The sequence below is a fragment of the Ascaphus truei genome, chromosome 1 (genome assembly GCF_040206685.1).
Source record: "Ascaphus truei isolate aAscTru1 chromosome 1, aAscTru1.hap1, whole genome shotgun sequence".
NCBI classification, from domain to species: Eukaryota; Metazoa; Chordata; class Amphibia; order Anura; family Ascaphidae; genus Ascaphus; species Ascaphus truei.
Window position 1 is genome coordinate 156,182,202 of NC_134483.1, and position 15,870 is coordinate 156,198,071.

Sequence of the window (15,870 nt, forward strand, 5' to 3'; positions counted from 1 at the left end):
TTGCAGCTTTAACATGTGTAGGTTAGAGGCACTCAGACATTTTCATTCAGCGGTTCACTTATATCAGTGTCATAGCATTTCACACAGTGTCACTTCTAAGAAATAAAAACCAAATCATACAAAGAAATCCTATCCCTTTCAGGGATCTAACTACACATCAGAATCAGCCTCTAACTGGTGCTGGGCCAACTAACCTGGTTCCCCAGCTTAAAACAATGCCCTCTCATTTAGGGTCACTAGATACAGCATAGTCTTTTAGAAACAGCAATAAACATTTGTTTGTCTTATCTGTTCGTGGTGGGAACTCGGTCCCAAGTGTCCAGGCAAATCCTCTGGTACTGTGATACTTGGAGGGGCCGTCCACCTCGAAACTGGATGCAGGGGAGCAGCGATACCCCCAGCCTCCAGGCTCTAAGGAGAGAGAGTGAAATGCAAACCTCTCTGCTCTAAATACCTGTGCATGTGATTAGAAGAGCAGGTGAGGGAGAACTAGACCCATTGTAATCTGTGGTCTGGATTTTCCATCCAGCAGCCTGAGTTAATGTGAAGCTGTGGAATGGGCCATTTTTAACTATTCCTGCACTTTCTGACCTAAAATGGGGCAGAAAGCTGCCTAACATCTTTGGACTATGTCACAATATATATATATATGTATGTATGTATGTATGTATGTACAGAGGCGGCACATTTTATTTGAGTGCGGCTAGCTCCGCAAGCCTGGGGATGCCCCGGCATGCTAGCCGCACTCCCTCGGCGTGCGGTCACGCGTCATCGGGTGCCTGCGCCCCTTGCACGCGCGTCCAGGGCTCCCCGAGGGAGCCCTGGTGTCCCGCGATGTGGGGGACGGTGGCAGGGGGTTCCGGGGGACCCGGCGGACCCGGCAGCGGGAGGGAGAAAGCCCCGATCGGAGGGCGCTCCTCCGTGTCTTCGGCGTGCGCCCGGCACCCTCTGGCGCGCACCAGGTTACTGCTGCGGCCGAGAACGGGCAAATGCTCTAATAAACTCGGCCGCAGCAGTATGTATGTATGTATGTATGTATATATGTATATACATATACATATACATATACATATACATATACATATATATATATATATATATATATATATATATATATATATATACATATACATATACATATACATATACATATACATATACATATACATATACATATACATATACATATACATATATATATATATATATATATATATACATATACATATACATATACATATACATATACATATACATATATATATATATATATATATATATATATATATATATATATATATATATATATATATTGTGATGCTGTCACTGCCTTCTAAGGGTTAGAATGGGGCAGTTGTGGACTTTACAGCTCTCATAGAGTTAATCCTCTTGGAAAGGTCTGTTCAGCTGAGAGTTAATGAGCTAATTAGCCTAGCCTGTGTAGTCAGGAAGTGATACAGAGATTCCCCCCCCCCCATGCTGCCAGAGACACACTGTTGAGTGTTATACAGAGAGGGTGAGAGACACTGCTGCTAGACTGATCTGAAGACACACACAGACAGCCCTGTGAGAGACTGAAAGGAGACCTGCTGCAGGTACACTGGGTAAAGTGGGGAAAGAGTTTAGTTCTCCCACGATTAGTTAGGGACTAAGCATTATTAGTCAGTACTCCTGGAAGGAGTTAGGTCTTTTGTTTCTGTTTGCAACTAATATTGACAGATTTACTATAAATCATTCTTCCTGTTATTACACAGGTTATTAAGAATTTATATTAGCGTTAGGGACCCCTGAATTGTGGTCTGCCGTGCAGTTGGCTCAGGGGCTTACAACAATTTTGGCCAAAAATGTTAAACTAAAAGACCATTTTACTTAATAGATATTTATACATATATATTTAGGCACTGTACCGTGTATGAGTTTCACTGGATGTGCTAATACTGAGCTTTGTCTGTGTTTTATGTTCTGTCTCTGGTTTTAAATATATATTGCCATGCTCAGTAGCACTCCTCTGTGACACTCATATGCTTATATATATATGTTGTGGTTATTTTGGGGGTTCAATAGTAGCTTGTTAGGTGTCCAGTACCTAATACACTCTGCAAGGAAGTGGCTCCAGCCTGAGGTATGTTCCATTGCTGCAGTTGTTGAAAGAGTCGTTATAGACCGGTTCCTGAGGGGTCTCCCCCGCACCATCCAGAAGTGGGTGAGCCAGAGTGACCCCAAACAGTTGGTCGCTTTAGTCGAATGTTACTTGACTGCCGAGGAGATGTCCAAGAGTTCAAGTCCAGATGAGTGCTCCGGTTCTCACTTCCTGCGCTCCAGGAGGTCCAATAAGACTGTTCATCCGAATTGGAATCCCCAAGGACTCATTGACTTGCGTAAAGGAGTAGGAAGTCCCACAGCACCTTGGAGGGAATCTGGTCTTGTTGCTCCCAGTAGACTGGAGACAAAACACAGACTCAGTTTTGGAAGGTATACAGATGCTACAGCTGCCATGAACTTGGACATGTGGCCGCAGTTTGCCCTCGGAACGCGGAACCAATGGAATGTAACTTTTCTGTGGGGCATGGTTCGCGCTGGTTTTCTACAGTTCAGCACAGTTCTTGCAGTTCAGAAGAGGACGACGAGGATTCCTATGTGGCCCCACGTAATGGACAACCTCCGTGTGCAACAGAAGCTACAGGGAAAGCTTACCCCATGGCATCAGAAAAGACCCAGAGGTGGACTTCAACACAGAGCGCTTGGCGCAATCGTCACAGGAGTGTCTACTAGCCTTGGTATGACAAAGGCTACCGATGACGCCATACGCAGAAATCCAAGTGAGTCAGACCAAAAGAGTGTTGACTGGAAAGGGTTCTATGAGGCATCCCAACAAGACGTTCAACGCCCCATCGGCAAACTAGAAGTTTCTCAGCGAGAGGTCTGCACGTTAAAAACAGAGCTGGGTAAAGTAAAGCAGCAAGTGCTACAGGAGTGACTGAGTACCCAGTGGGTCCCCGCCGAGCAGCCTGATGAGCTGAAGGCCACCCTGAGCACCCAAGTATCACTGGAAGCAGAATACGAAAAAACTAAAAATGTCCAAACCTTGGAATCTGAAAAACTGAAGTTGGATAAAAGGCTTCTAGAGCTAAAGCAGATAACTGAACACACGTCCCAGCAACTCACAGCTATAAAGGAGGACAACCTCAAGCTGGAGAAAGAGCTGGAGAAGCAGAGAGCCTGCTCCCTCACCAAAAATCAGTACACCCGGGAGAAAGAGGCATGGAAAACAGAAGCAGCGACAATCCTAGCGACAAAAACTACAGCGATCCAAAATCTGAAGGATGCGCTGACACAAACCCAGGGCAAGCACCGGGAAGAGATGAAGGCCCTGAGAGGAATTGAATTGGCAGCAGCCTTGAGCCAGAAAAGAAGTATAAAAGGACAGCTACAAGACCTGAGGAAGGACCTGGAGTCTGAGCGTGCTGGCCGCAAGAAGGCAGAGAAACAACAGCGTGACCTAGGCGAAGAGCTCGAAGCTCTGAAGACTGAGTGGGACACTGCGCTGGACTCTATTACTGCTCAGCAGGGGGTCTAATACGAAGAAAACCCTTAAGAAGAGATGGATGTCAGACATGTCTGACAAAGAGGCTGGTGCACGAGAATAGTGCACAGGCCGCTCACAGGACAATGTTTCGCTGGGGGGAGGGATATGTGATGCCGTCACTGCCCTCTAAGGGTTAGATTGGGACAGTTGTGGGACTTTACAGCTCTCATAGAGTTAATACTCTTGGAAAGGTCTGTTCAGCTGAGAGTTAATGAGCTAATTAGCCTAGTCTGTATAGTCAGGAAGTGATACAGAGATCCCCCCCCCCATGCTGCCAGACACACACTGTTGAGAGTTATACAGAGAGGGTGAGAGACGCTGCTGCTAGACTGATCTGAAGACACACACAGACAGCCCTGTGAGAGACTGAAAGGAGACCTGCTGCAGGTACACTGGGTAAAGTGGGGAAAGAGTTTAGTTCTCCCACGATTAGTTAGGGACTAAGCATTATTAGTCAGTACTCCTGGAAGGAGTTAGGTCTTTTGTTTCTGTTTTGTGTTATGTGTTAACCCTGTACCTGCTTTGTACCCGGTTAATAAACCCCTGCTTAGAAAGTACAGTGTTTCCTTCCTTTGATCTGGACAAAAGATCCGATGCTGGGACTGAAAAGTCACAATATATATAATACACACACACACACACACAGAGAAAGCACACAATATATACAAACAATTTAATTGGCAAGTGCACGTGTTAATAGTATATAAAAAAGATAGTTTACCAAAATCTAAAGATCAGGGAAGGAGACACAGCACTACAGGTAGATGAAGAAAGGCGTATTTAATCCATAGCCACAGGTATCTATTGTTTCTGAGCCATATCAGGGCCCCTTCATCATACTCTCCCTGATGAATATATACATCAATTCAAGTAGACGTGTGGGGTGAATTTAAAGAAAGAATTCCCGACTGATCCCCTGCTATAACATTATTTTGCAAGAAGAGTTAATACATTACTTTTATCATGCTGTTGTGTCTCAAAGGACCTTCTTTGTGTTATGTTTCTTCTTTCTTCCCAACTTCAGCTTTTGGCACTAAACTATTCTTCATCTTTATGGTCAAATAGAATAAAAGAAGCATGTGATACAGCAGTGGTAAAGAAAGGGCTTTGGAACCACAAGTAGAAATTAGACCACTGTCAAAATCCTGTTAATATGACTACTTCTTTGTTTTTGTTTTGAAAAAGTGGATTTACTGTATGTTGGTGTGATCACTAGTTCTACTGTAGTAGAAAATTATAACTCTGGCTGAAAATTTAGCAAATAGTTTAGGTGACAAATTAATAAGTATTATAATTTTCCAATAATCTATTTAGCAGATTAATACTTTTGTTTACAATTTTTTTGTTTCATATTAAAGAAATACATATTAAAGCAGTTGGCAGTCCAATTACATACAACAATTAAGGGTATTGGGATTATTGTTATATAAATATACTACGTCTAAGGGGCAATTTATTTCTGTAATTATATAATATAGCTTTCAAGGGTCTTGTTATCACACCCAGGTGATATACAAACATGCCTGTTCTAATTTTAATTGTGGTTTTAATATCTACATATAGAAGATGCTTTGGGCTTTTAGAACATTTAATGTTTATGATGGAGCAGCCATCAAAAAGACTGATACTCTGGCTTAGACCAACAAATACAACATCTATGTGCTCACTTTACAGCAAAAGAGAGGGCCCAGGTACATTCCCCTCCCAAACTCCCCACCCCTCACCCTCTTTTGCCCCACAGATAACTCTTTCCCTCCCCTCAGGTCACTCTCTCTGCCCCTCAAATGCCACTCTCTCTGCCCCAATGTCACTCTCTTATTCCCTCTTGTAACTATCTTCTCCCTGGGATTCTTCACAATAGGTGGTCCCAGGCGACAGTAGTGGAGCACTTGAAGCACAAGTCAATCTGTATGTGTGTGTGTGGGATATACAAATGTGAGAAGGAGTGGCTCAATGAGTAAAGACATTGACTGGCACTGAGTGGGAGCACTGGTTCAATTCCCGGTGGCGGCTCCTTGTGACTTTGGGCAAGTCACTTTATCTATCTCCCTGTGCCTCAGGCACCAAAAACATAGATTGTAAGCTCTACGGGGCAGGGACCTGTGCCTGCAAAATGTCTCTGTAAAGCACTACATAAAACTAGCAGCGCTATAAAAGAACATGCTATTATATTTGTAACCCTCATTCCTCCCCCCAACCGCACTTAGGGATTGGTAACAGTGGGCCCGGAGTCTCCCGCGATGGCTTGGGGGATGATAGGACAGGCTTCTGGGGTCTTAACCAAATTCTACTCACAGGTGCAGTGCCTCCATCTTGTGCAGCCCCAGCTGTATAGGGTGATGGATCTGCAAAAGAACACATCCTCCTCCTCCCAATATACTTCAGACTCAGGCAAGAGGTATTTTATAAAAGGTCAGGATGCTTTATTTGGTTCCTGGATTAAGCAGTCACAATCACAGCAGTTCTTCATAGGGTGCCCACCCTTAGGATGTCCCTGAACTCACTCCCAGCCAAGGGCACGAAGAGTGGTTCTTGCTCTTCCCCTACCCCCTTTTAGGGTAAGAGGTATTGGTTAAACCTTTGCTCTCTGGAGGGAGGCCTCAAGCCTGCCAGAGACCTGACAGCTTGGTATGGGTAACCTTGCCCCTCTCACGGTAGGGACAGACTGACTTAATCAGGAAGTGCTATGCAGGAAGTAGCTTCAGTAAGTACCACCCCTGTGTCTCTAATTGGACACAGAGCCTGATGACACTACCTTCACTGACTCACTGCATAGCACGTGTGGGGAAAACCCATGATTGCTTCTAGCAACCTACCCTTACTAGGCATTACCACCAGGAGGAGGACAGAACTATAGCCCCAAAACTACCAAGGGCTACATATTATTTATTATGTAAATGTTATTACTAGTTTATTATCGTGGGATATGTTGTTATCACAGTCACTAAATCTTATGGGGAAAAATAATACATACTGTATACGCTAGAGAGAGACTTTATGTATATATAAAATATAATAATGAATTAAGGATTCAAAATATAAAACCTTAATATGGTTAATAAATATTACCTGAATATAATTCCAATTTATTTCATATATATATATATATATATATATATATATATTTTTTTTTTATGTCAAAAAATAATGAAATTCACATATTAAGCCAGGATCTAAAACTAAAACTCTACGTTTAGGCGATACCAGAGCCAAAATCAATACCAAAACACCAAGTCATGTGATCATCTCTACTTTTTTGACTCATGCCCTGCTGAAGTGCCTACCAAGCTATTCACACAACATGGGAGTACAAACAGCTGAGGTGTTAAGAAAATGTAACTGAAAAATAACAAAATACAGAAAGATCATTTTAATGTGGTTAATTTTATACTTTGTGCAGAATGCTGAGTTTATTTCCAAATGCACATTTGTGATTGAATGCAAACTCTGGAAATCTGCAATGTACGGATTATTTTTTTTAATTGTCTCTCAGTAGACGAAAATTGTATTGGCTGATATTCATATGCTAGCCTATTAAAATATCTTCCGTAATTATTGACATTATTGTCTGAGAATTTATGTGCCATTATTGGAAATTATATATAAAGCATTGTATAATATGTAATTTAAATGTATATTCTCCACCATTTGAAACAATTATGTTTTAGTAATTGTGTTTTGGGGATCTATTTTCCTGTTGATTTTTGGCCCATGAGCTACCACTAGCTAGTCAACAAGGGGTGTCCCGCACGACCGCTCATCTGACTCAGAATTTCTACTGGCTTGGGTGGCCCATGCAGTGCAGGCAACTTTCTGCCTCACCTGCGACACCTACCAGCGATTAGGCAGACATGGTGATTGTGCAATAGCACTATTAAGACTGCTACTGATATTCAGGGAACCCTGCCAGTGGATAGAAGTTGATATAATGGGCTCCTTAATGATCCCAAGTCGGTCGAGAAGAGGTTTATCCTCAGGGTAGTAGACATTGCTACTAGGTACCCTAAAGTGGTTAAGCTATCTTATATTAATGCCCAAAAGTTGAAAGGGCTCTTATTTTTGCTAGGGTAGGTTTCCCTAGTGAGATTCTAACCTACCAAGTGATGCATATCATGTCAGAACTGCTCTAGTGTCTCTGGGCTGTGTGGATTCAAACAACTCTGCACTGCTCCCTACCATCATCAAACTAATGGGTTGTGTGAGTGGTTTAACAGCATCCTTAAACAGATATTGCATGCGTTCATGGAAGATGATGGGGGAGACTGGGTAACTCACTTGCAGCACCTTCTGTTTGCGTACATAGAAGTGCTGCAGGAGTCTAATGGGTTCTATTTATTTGGACGCAGGGTGTGTGGGCCGCTTGAACTGTTCTGTGAAGGATGGGAGGAGGAGACCACCACTACTTATACCTCAGTGGTCAAGTATGTGGTGGAGCTCCAAGAATGGTTAGAGGATCTTATGGCATTAGGACAGGCTAACCTCAGTGTGTTACAGACCAAGGCAGAGCTTTGGTATGACCTCAATGCCCATAACAAAGAGTTTATCCCAGGGTAGCAAGTTCTTGTTCTGAGGTCCACTTTCTAGAACAAGCTACTAGCTTCCTGGATCAGACCATACCCGGTGATCTGGAGGATAAATGAAACAAACTATGTGGTTGTGTTAGATGAGAAGCATTCTAGGCAGTGGTGATGACCGTTTGTAGCACACTGTCATGGGAGACCAGGTTATTTACACCTTTTTACAAGGATCATTCATTGAGAAAAATGAGGTACAGATGAAAAGACACCGTTGGGGTCAAAAACGAGACTTTCCTATGTGCAGGGATAAACTATGAGAGAGTTTTACCCTGACCGGGACTTAGACCGGAGTTTCCTGGAGCTCAAATCGGCATGAAATCCCAGCCACGACCGCTATGTTCGTTTCTGAGAACTTGGTCCCAAAAGTCTCTGGCGAGCAGGCTCTTCAGGCTTGAAATCGAAGCCAGTGGCCTTGCTTTTTCGAACAAAGCAACTTTGAAAAGTTCGCCCATGCTGTTTTTGCTCTGACTCAAGGAGAACACACAATCTGATTGGCTCACGGCTAAACCTATGCCAAACTTGGTGTTCTTTATAGGAACAAATCCTCCCTAAGTCTGCTGGTCAGAAAGCATATCGCACAGCAGATGCTAATGCCAATTATCGACTATGGAGACATAGTATACGGCTCGGCACCCCAAACCCACCTTAGCAAACTTGACATCCTCTACAATTCAATATGCCATTTTGGTCTCCAATGCAACTACAACACACATCACTGCGAAATGCTCAAAGAACTAGATTGGTCATCACTTGAGTTTAGGCGCAAAGTTCACCTTTCCTGTCTTGCCTTCAAATACTTTCTGGGCAAGCTACCCATCTATCTGAACAAGCTCCTCACCCCTACCACATGGAGCACTTATCATCTGAGATCAGACTCCAAAAGACTGTTCATGGTCCCAAGGCTCAACAACGTATCCGGCCGCTCCTCTTTCTCTTACCGTGCACCACAAAACTGGAACAACCTACAAGAGACTCTCACATCCACAACCAGTTTAAGTTCTTTCAAAACTAAGGCTGTCTCACATTTTAATCTGGTCTGTAACTGTTACATACGCCTATAATATATATTTTCTTTAACTGTGCGTGCAATATCTTGTATATAATGTATACCCTGTTCACTTATGTAACTGTATTTGTAATCATGTATTATTTGTCTTAACTCTAAGCCCAGGACATACTTGAAAACGAGAGGTAACTCTCAATGTATTACTGCCTGGTAAAATATGTTATAAATAAATAAATTATATGTAGTATTTCCTGCTTTATTCATAAAATAGAAGCAGACCGGACAGCCAATCAGCATGTGGGAACTTTCTTAAGCAGCCAATCAGAGCCAAGCCGGGTAGAAAATCCGGGCTAGTGGGAAATTTGAAATAGCCAAGGGACATGTGCAAGCCTGCCACATCTCCCTCCAGCTATCCCAATGTTACCCGCTGGGCAGGCGCCCCAGGTCTTGCAGAACAAGTGGCATCCCAGAAGACTGCCATTGATCTCCGGAACTACTACTCTGCCTTTCCCCGCCAACCAAACGCTGTTCACACCTCTGGGCCTCCTCTGATTGCTTTAAACTCTGATGTCCAGCCGTCATACCGGCACCTATGGATTTGCATGGGCTGCCTGTATGGACATGGGTTCCGAATGTTTAAACATAATTAAACTTCATTTTAATACCCTCTGAGTCTCTGGGTACAGGGAACAGAAAAGGGAAAAATTTACTATTTTTATTTCTGTCTACATGATTTCTCCCCATGCTTTCCCTTTGACTCAGGTTGGACTCTCAGAGTCCCCCCAACGTTATATACAGTTGGGTACCAACAAACCATATACTGTTTGTGGGTCACCATGGCACAAGCTGGGGTACCCCCCTTAACCTAGGGCTTCCCTCAGCTCAAAAGATACACATTTATCCATGTGCCTCATTCTCCTTTCCAAGTTATGCGGAAGCAGGGCAGCCCAGTGGTGAGTCGCGGTTATGTTTTCAAGGGGAGGTATTGCCGGGACAATGTGCCTACATGTATCTGAGAATCAGGCAGGATTCCCGGGTACATTTGTTAGGGAAATGGTAACTTTGGATCCTGACCTGCTGGGCATACTCTGCAAAAAAAACCTTGAAACTCATACACTAGCAATCCCTGCTTGATTGCATGCCCAGAAAGGGAAAAACACAAAAAATGGTTTTATTACATACAATACAATGTAATGATACAATGTTACTGAGTCCAACAGCTAACTCTCTTGGATCCTTATACATGAGCAGGGGTAACAAAACGGTCTTGACCTTTAAGATATAGCCTGGTTATCCCCTCCCGTTACACCCACCACTTGAAGATCAGGCAAGCCACACTCTGTCTGACTTCCTTGAGGAAGCCCAACAGGGAAGATTTGTGGATCAGGTGGGTATACTGTAGGTACCCAGTTCACGGTTCCTCAATGAGTACAATTGTTAGGGAAATGTACACACCTGTTCATGGATAAACTGAGCAGGACTCGCCTAGCTGCTCATCCAATCAACACCGGATATCAGCGGCCCCAGTTGCAAAAATACCTACTGGATATCTGCTGAAGTTAAGTTAAGTATAGAGAAGGAGATCAAGGAAATGCTGACCTTGGGTGTGATCTCTCGCTCGCAAAGTCCCTGGGCCTTGTACCCAAACAGATGGTAATACTCGGTTCTGTGTGGACTACCGGCAGCTCAATGACGAAACCATAAAAGATACTTATCCAATGCCCCCACATGGATGAGCTTCTAGATTTTTCACAGGTGCTAGGGATCTGACTACTATGGATCTGAATCGTGGTTAGTGGCATATCCCATTGACCCCAGAGTCTTAGGAGAACTAAAAATTCATCACACCAAATTGCTTGTGTGAACTTTTCAGTCATGTCTTTAGGATTAAGAATGCTCTGACTACCTTAAAGCAGCTGGCCAATTGCTTACTGGAAGTGATGCAAGGGTATGCAAGGGTGTATCTAAACTATTTTAGCAGTCTATAGTAAGACATGGGAAGAACATCTGGGGCACATAGCCAGGTGAGTGGTAGGTGGGAAGCTCAAGCCCAAGACAGCCACAGTTGTTTCCATAGGGAATTGAATGGTTCCCTGTACCCAGATACAAGTCCTTGCTCTCCTAAGGATGGTCAGTAATTATAGGAAATTTGTGCCCCCCATACAGTGCAATAACTAAGCCCCTGACAGACCCGATGTGCAAAAAGCTTCCCTGTGATCTGATCTCTAGAGTGTGAGGTTGCCTCCCAGAGCCTCAAAAACATTTTGGATAGCTCTCGTCTACTTGTGGCTCCTGACTATAGCAAGAGGTTAATTGTACAAACCTATAGCGTTACCTATAGCATTGGAGCTGTCCTCAGCCAGATGATCGAGGATGGGGTTGAGCACCCAGTAGTATACCTCAGTCATAAGCTACTACCTTGGGAGGTTACTTATGCCACTATAGAAAATAAGTGCTTAGCAATTGTGTGGGCCCTGCACAAGCTGCGGCCCTATATGTATGGCAGAACTTTTACTTTGGTGATTGACCATAACCCCCTCAGTTGACTACATCTTGTCTCTGGCGAGAATGCTAAACCTGCGGTGGAGCAAAGCCCTTCAAGAATATGACTTTTCAATATAGCACAAGAAGGCAGCGACCACAGTATCGCACACAGTCTCTCTCGCCAGGATGACCCTAACTTGGTCTAAACTAGAAATCCTCCATTTGATAGAAGATTTGCTTGGTCTCCAAATCCCTAAAGATCCTCTTCTTTTGATTCTGGGCGCTCCAATCCCCAGCTCAAACAATCTTAAATCTAATAACCCATATTTTTAACTCCACATGTTGCTCCATAGCTGTTTCTGAAATGTAAGACCCCCCCCCCCTTCCAATGTGTTTCCAACAAAATATGGGATATAGCCTATCTCAAGAGACTGTCAGCTTACCTTCATAGCAACCATTTGGTTTATTGATGCCTGGGAACCCTGGTTTTCACATTTCAACAAACAGATACGGTTCTGAGCGATATTAAAGATGTTTCGACTCTGTGTGAGGAACGGAGTTGCAGGCCGATCTGAGTCACACATATGTACGTTGCAAGTGATATTCTGTATTTGTTCAATAGATTTGTAAATCTCAACAAATATGATGCATTTTTTGTACGACTCTCAGGCCCTGCCACCCCCTTCCTCTTCCTGTCCCCCCTATTATTATTATTTCAATTTCTGTAAGGTATTTTTCTGTAAGGTATTTTTACCCTGTAAATTGTAATTTTATGTGCTGTCTTTGTTATGATTTCCTGATATGAAAATGCGAAATAAAAAGTAACATGACTAGAATTCCCCTTGACCCAGGCCAGCCTATCAGGTTCACCCCTCCGGGGTCTCATCTTGAAAACTGGGGGTGTGATTGCTGGGCGCTAGGCTTTTGCCTATGTATAAGATAGTTGTTCAGCCGCATGAGAAATACGTTTTGTATCACTTTATAGCACTGCTCCAGTATTTCCCCAAACTTGCTATTTGCCCCCAGAAAGCCATGCAGTCCCACACCTGTAATATGTTTACTATGCTTGTAATTTGTTGCCCGTGTGTTTAATGTATTGCCCTGCAATTTCCCTGTGTCCCCAGGTAGTATAGCGCTGCCAAAGTTCGGACATGCCCTCAAGTTCCCAATTCATAACCACCAAGCCCTCTATTTTGTGTGCAAGAGACTAGGGGCCATGTACATCTTACCTGTTGTAGTCCCAAAGACACCTAGGGGCTCTGATTATTCGTATAACTGTCCCCGGGGCCCTCAGATTCTCTGTATCGCTGAGTCCATGTACTTAGACCTGCAACCCATGTCATTGGGTACTTGTGTTAATGTCTTGGCATGAGCCCGTGTAAGACTTTTTCAAGACTATGCTTACTCGGGCAAAATAAACACTTTTTGTTCTGGTACAAAGAGGACCCTGAAGATAAGATGATTTCAAGCCTAAATATTAATTATGCTATAATCATATATATTCAGCATGTAACTAGTTAAAATAAGTCATTTAGTATTAAGTTAGAAATTATATTGGAAAATGATTAGCTGACTCTGCAAAGATAAGCTGAAGACAGCCAGGTGTATGTTTAATTACTATTAAGTTCCAACAATTTGGATTCAAAGGATATTTAAATACTTAGAAAGACAATTCAATAGAGAGAGGCCTTAAAAGATAAGGAACCTAGGATTAACTATGGTTACAGATGTAGCAGCCGGTTCTCTCCTGCTTGCCTTGCGGTAGTCTTACGGTAACCTCTCCCGGGCGCCAGACTTCCAGCAGCCAGACTTAATGACCCATCGGGTTCCCTGGGTTTTAATGGGACATGCGCTGTGTGAATTCTACCGGGCTGCTCCTGTCTGTAAGAGATGCGCAATCAGAGATAGACTGAATCAGTCACTCTACCTGCGTGCCTCTAACAGGCGATAGCTGGGCTATTATGTTATTTTATATTGTATATGCATTGTAGCAGGGGGTCTCCGGAGCTGAACCGCATTGATTTCAGGTCTGGAGACAACCTGCTTCCCGAATTACTGGCCCTGTTATGGGGTGCCATTATCCCTCTGGTTAGTTAAATACCCTGATCACGTGGGCTATGACGCGAGAGAAATTAAACGGCTGCTGGGATACCGGCACCCCATAACGGGGTGTGTAACTTGGGATGCAGAGGGTCCCCGGACCTGAAATCAATGCGGTTCAGCTCTGGAGACCCCCTGCTACAATACTGTAATATTAAAATAAAATAAATCCCCGTGATCGCCTGTTAGATGCGCGCAGGTAGAGTGACTGATTCAGTCTATCTCTGACTGCGCGTCTCTTACAGACGGGTAGAGCCCGTAGGATTCACACAGCACAAGTTCCATTCAAACACAGTGATTCCCACTGTGTTAATCCCGGTGGATCATTAAGTCTGATTTGGCCCACCTCGCAAGGTTTTTGATCAGAATCTCAAAGTTTTTCACAAGAACTTTTTTAATTCGTCCAGTTGATTGTGGAATCCGCAGATATTACTCCTACAATGCTCCATTGGATTGCAGAAATCCGCAGATTGTACTCGTAGAATCCTTTTGCATTAATCCGCATGGATTGAAACTGGAAAAATCCTCTGACAGATTTTACACTGTGGAATGGATTTTTAACTATTAACAGTTAAACTATTAAACAGTGGCCTATATATTGTATTTATATTGGGGGGGGGGGATAAATTGCACCAAACAGTTCACTTTTGTCATGATAAAGGCATGCAAAAAATGATTTATTTATTAGAATATGGCGAGAACTGCCAATTTTTACAGCTAAAAACAGTCTGTTTTTGGATTTATTTGCATTTGTAACCTTGCATCTTAGACGTAGCTTTACGGCGGAGGGTTTTGACACTTTTATTACCTACCATAACATAACTAATTTAAATTAACTAACTTTTTTGTATGCATTTGGGGGGGTGGGGATTTTTTTGGTATGTATTTGGGGGGGGGAGTTTTTTGCATTGGGGGTGGGAAGTTTTTTGGTATATATCTTGTGGGGGGAATTGTGTGAGGGGGAGGGAATGAATGAGCGTGGGGTTATTTCTTGACGGAGGGAGAGGAGAGAGGGGTCGAGTGAGGAAAAGTGGGAGTAAGAGTGAGACGCAGGGGAGAGAAATGCATGCGAGGCGGGAGAGTGAGAGGGGGTGAGACGTAAGTGAGAGAAATACATGGGAAGAGGGGTGGGAGCAGAGGGGGCTTGTGAGGTGTGAAATTGGGGGGGTGGCTCGCAATACCACGGACAAGGGGGGGACTGCTTAAAATGTTTGTCCAGGGCCCCAAGAATTTCTGTTAGCAGCCCTGGGTACATTACATATTTTTGAGTGCTCTAAGTAGAGCTGTACATATTAAACATAACATATTTTATGTGTGGTGAGCTGTGTAGATTGGGGAGCATCCACAGCAATTGCTTAAAATTACAGTACTTTCAACAGGTACAAGTAAAGAACTACAGTGGTACCAATTTGTATATGCAAAATGTTGTTGGGTTTGTATTCATACATGTTATCTTTCTTTGCATCATTTATTTTTAACATTGTTTATTGTCAGGTCTGATCTTCTATTCATATTGCAAAGCAGTAAATATTCCTGTGCAATACTTTGATGCCCCCAATGAAAGACGTTGTGGGCCACATTGGGAGAAAAGCCCCCCAGAACGGAAAAATGTTCTCTAACACTTCATGTTTACTTTATTTTCATGTGTATTATTGTAACCATAACAAAGTGCATTTCGCATTAATAGTGTTAAACCCAGAAATGCGTTTCACATGCAGTACCTATGACACTGAAGATGTCAAGTAGATTGTTCAAAGTAAAATAAATTGGGCTGAGCTACAGTACATTACTGTTGCTGTACTACACAATTATTTGAAATGAAATGCTCAGAAAATGAAATGTGCATAGTATAAATACATTAGAAGCACTTTTGGTATAATACTGATATTTAAAATGTATGCAATGTCTGTATTGGGTCTCAGGGCCAGGTTTTTTTTTTTTTTTTTCATAATCTGCATATCGATCATAACTAGTGAAATCACAGGCAATACCTTTTTGTTCTGATTTCTTTCAAAGAGAAAAACATTGTACAGTATTAACAATGTCCTGAATGGCTGTTGGCCTTTGACCCCACTTTACCAGCGTGTCTTGCACTTTAACTCAGGGTTATTAAAACT

General features: G+C 43.0%; 1 protein-coding gene across 38 annotated transcripts in view; it reads left to right on the forward strand.

Annotated features, from left to right (window-relative positions):
* The window catches only part of PTPRD (protein tyrosine phosphatase receptor type D), a 1,925,499-nt gene that overhangs the window by 863,139 nt on the left and 1,046,490 nt on the right, over positions 1-15,870 (forward strand). The window lies entirely within an intron of this gene.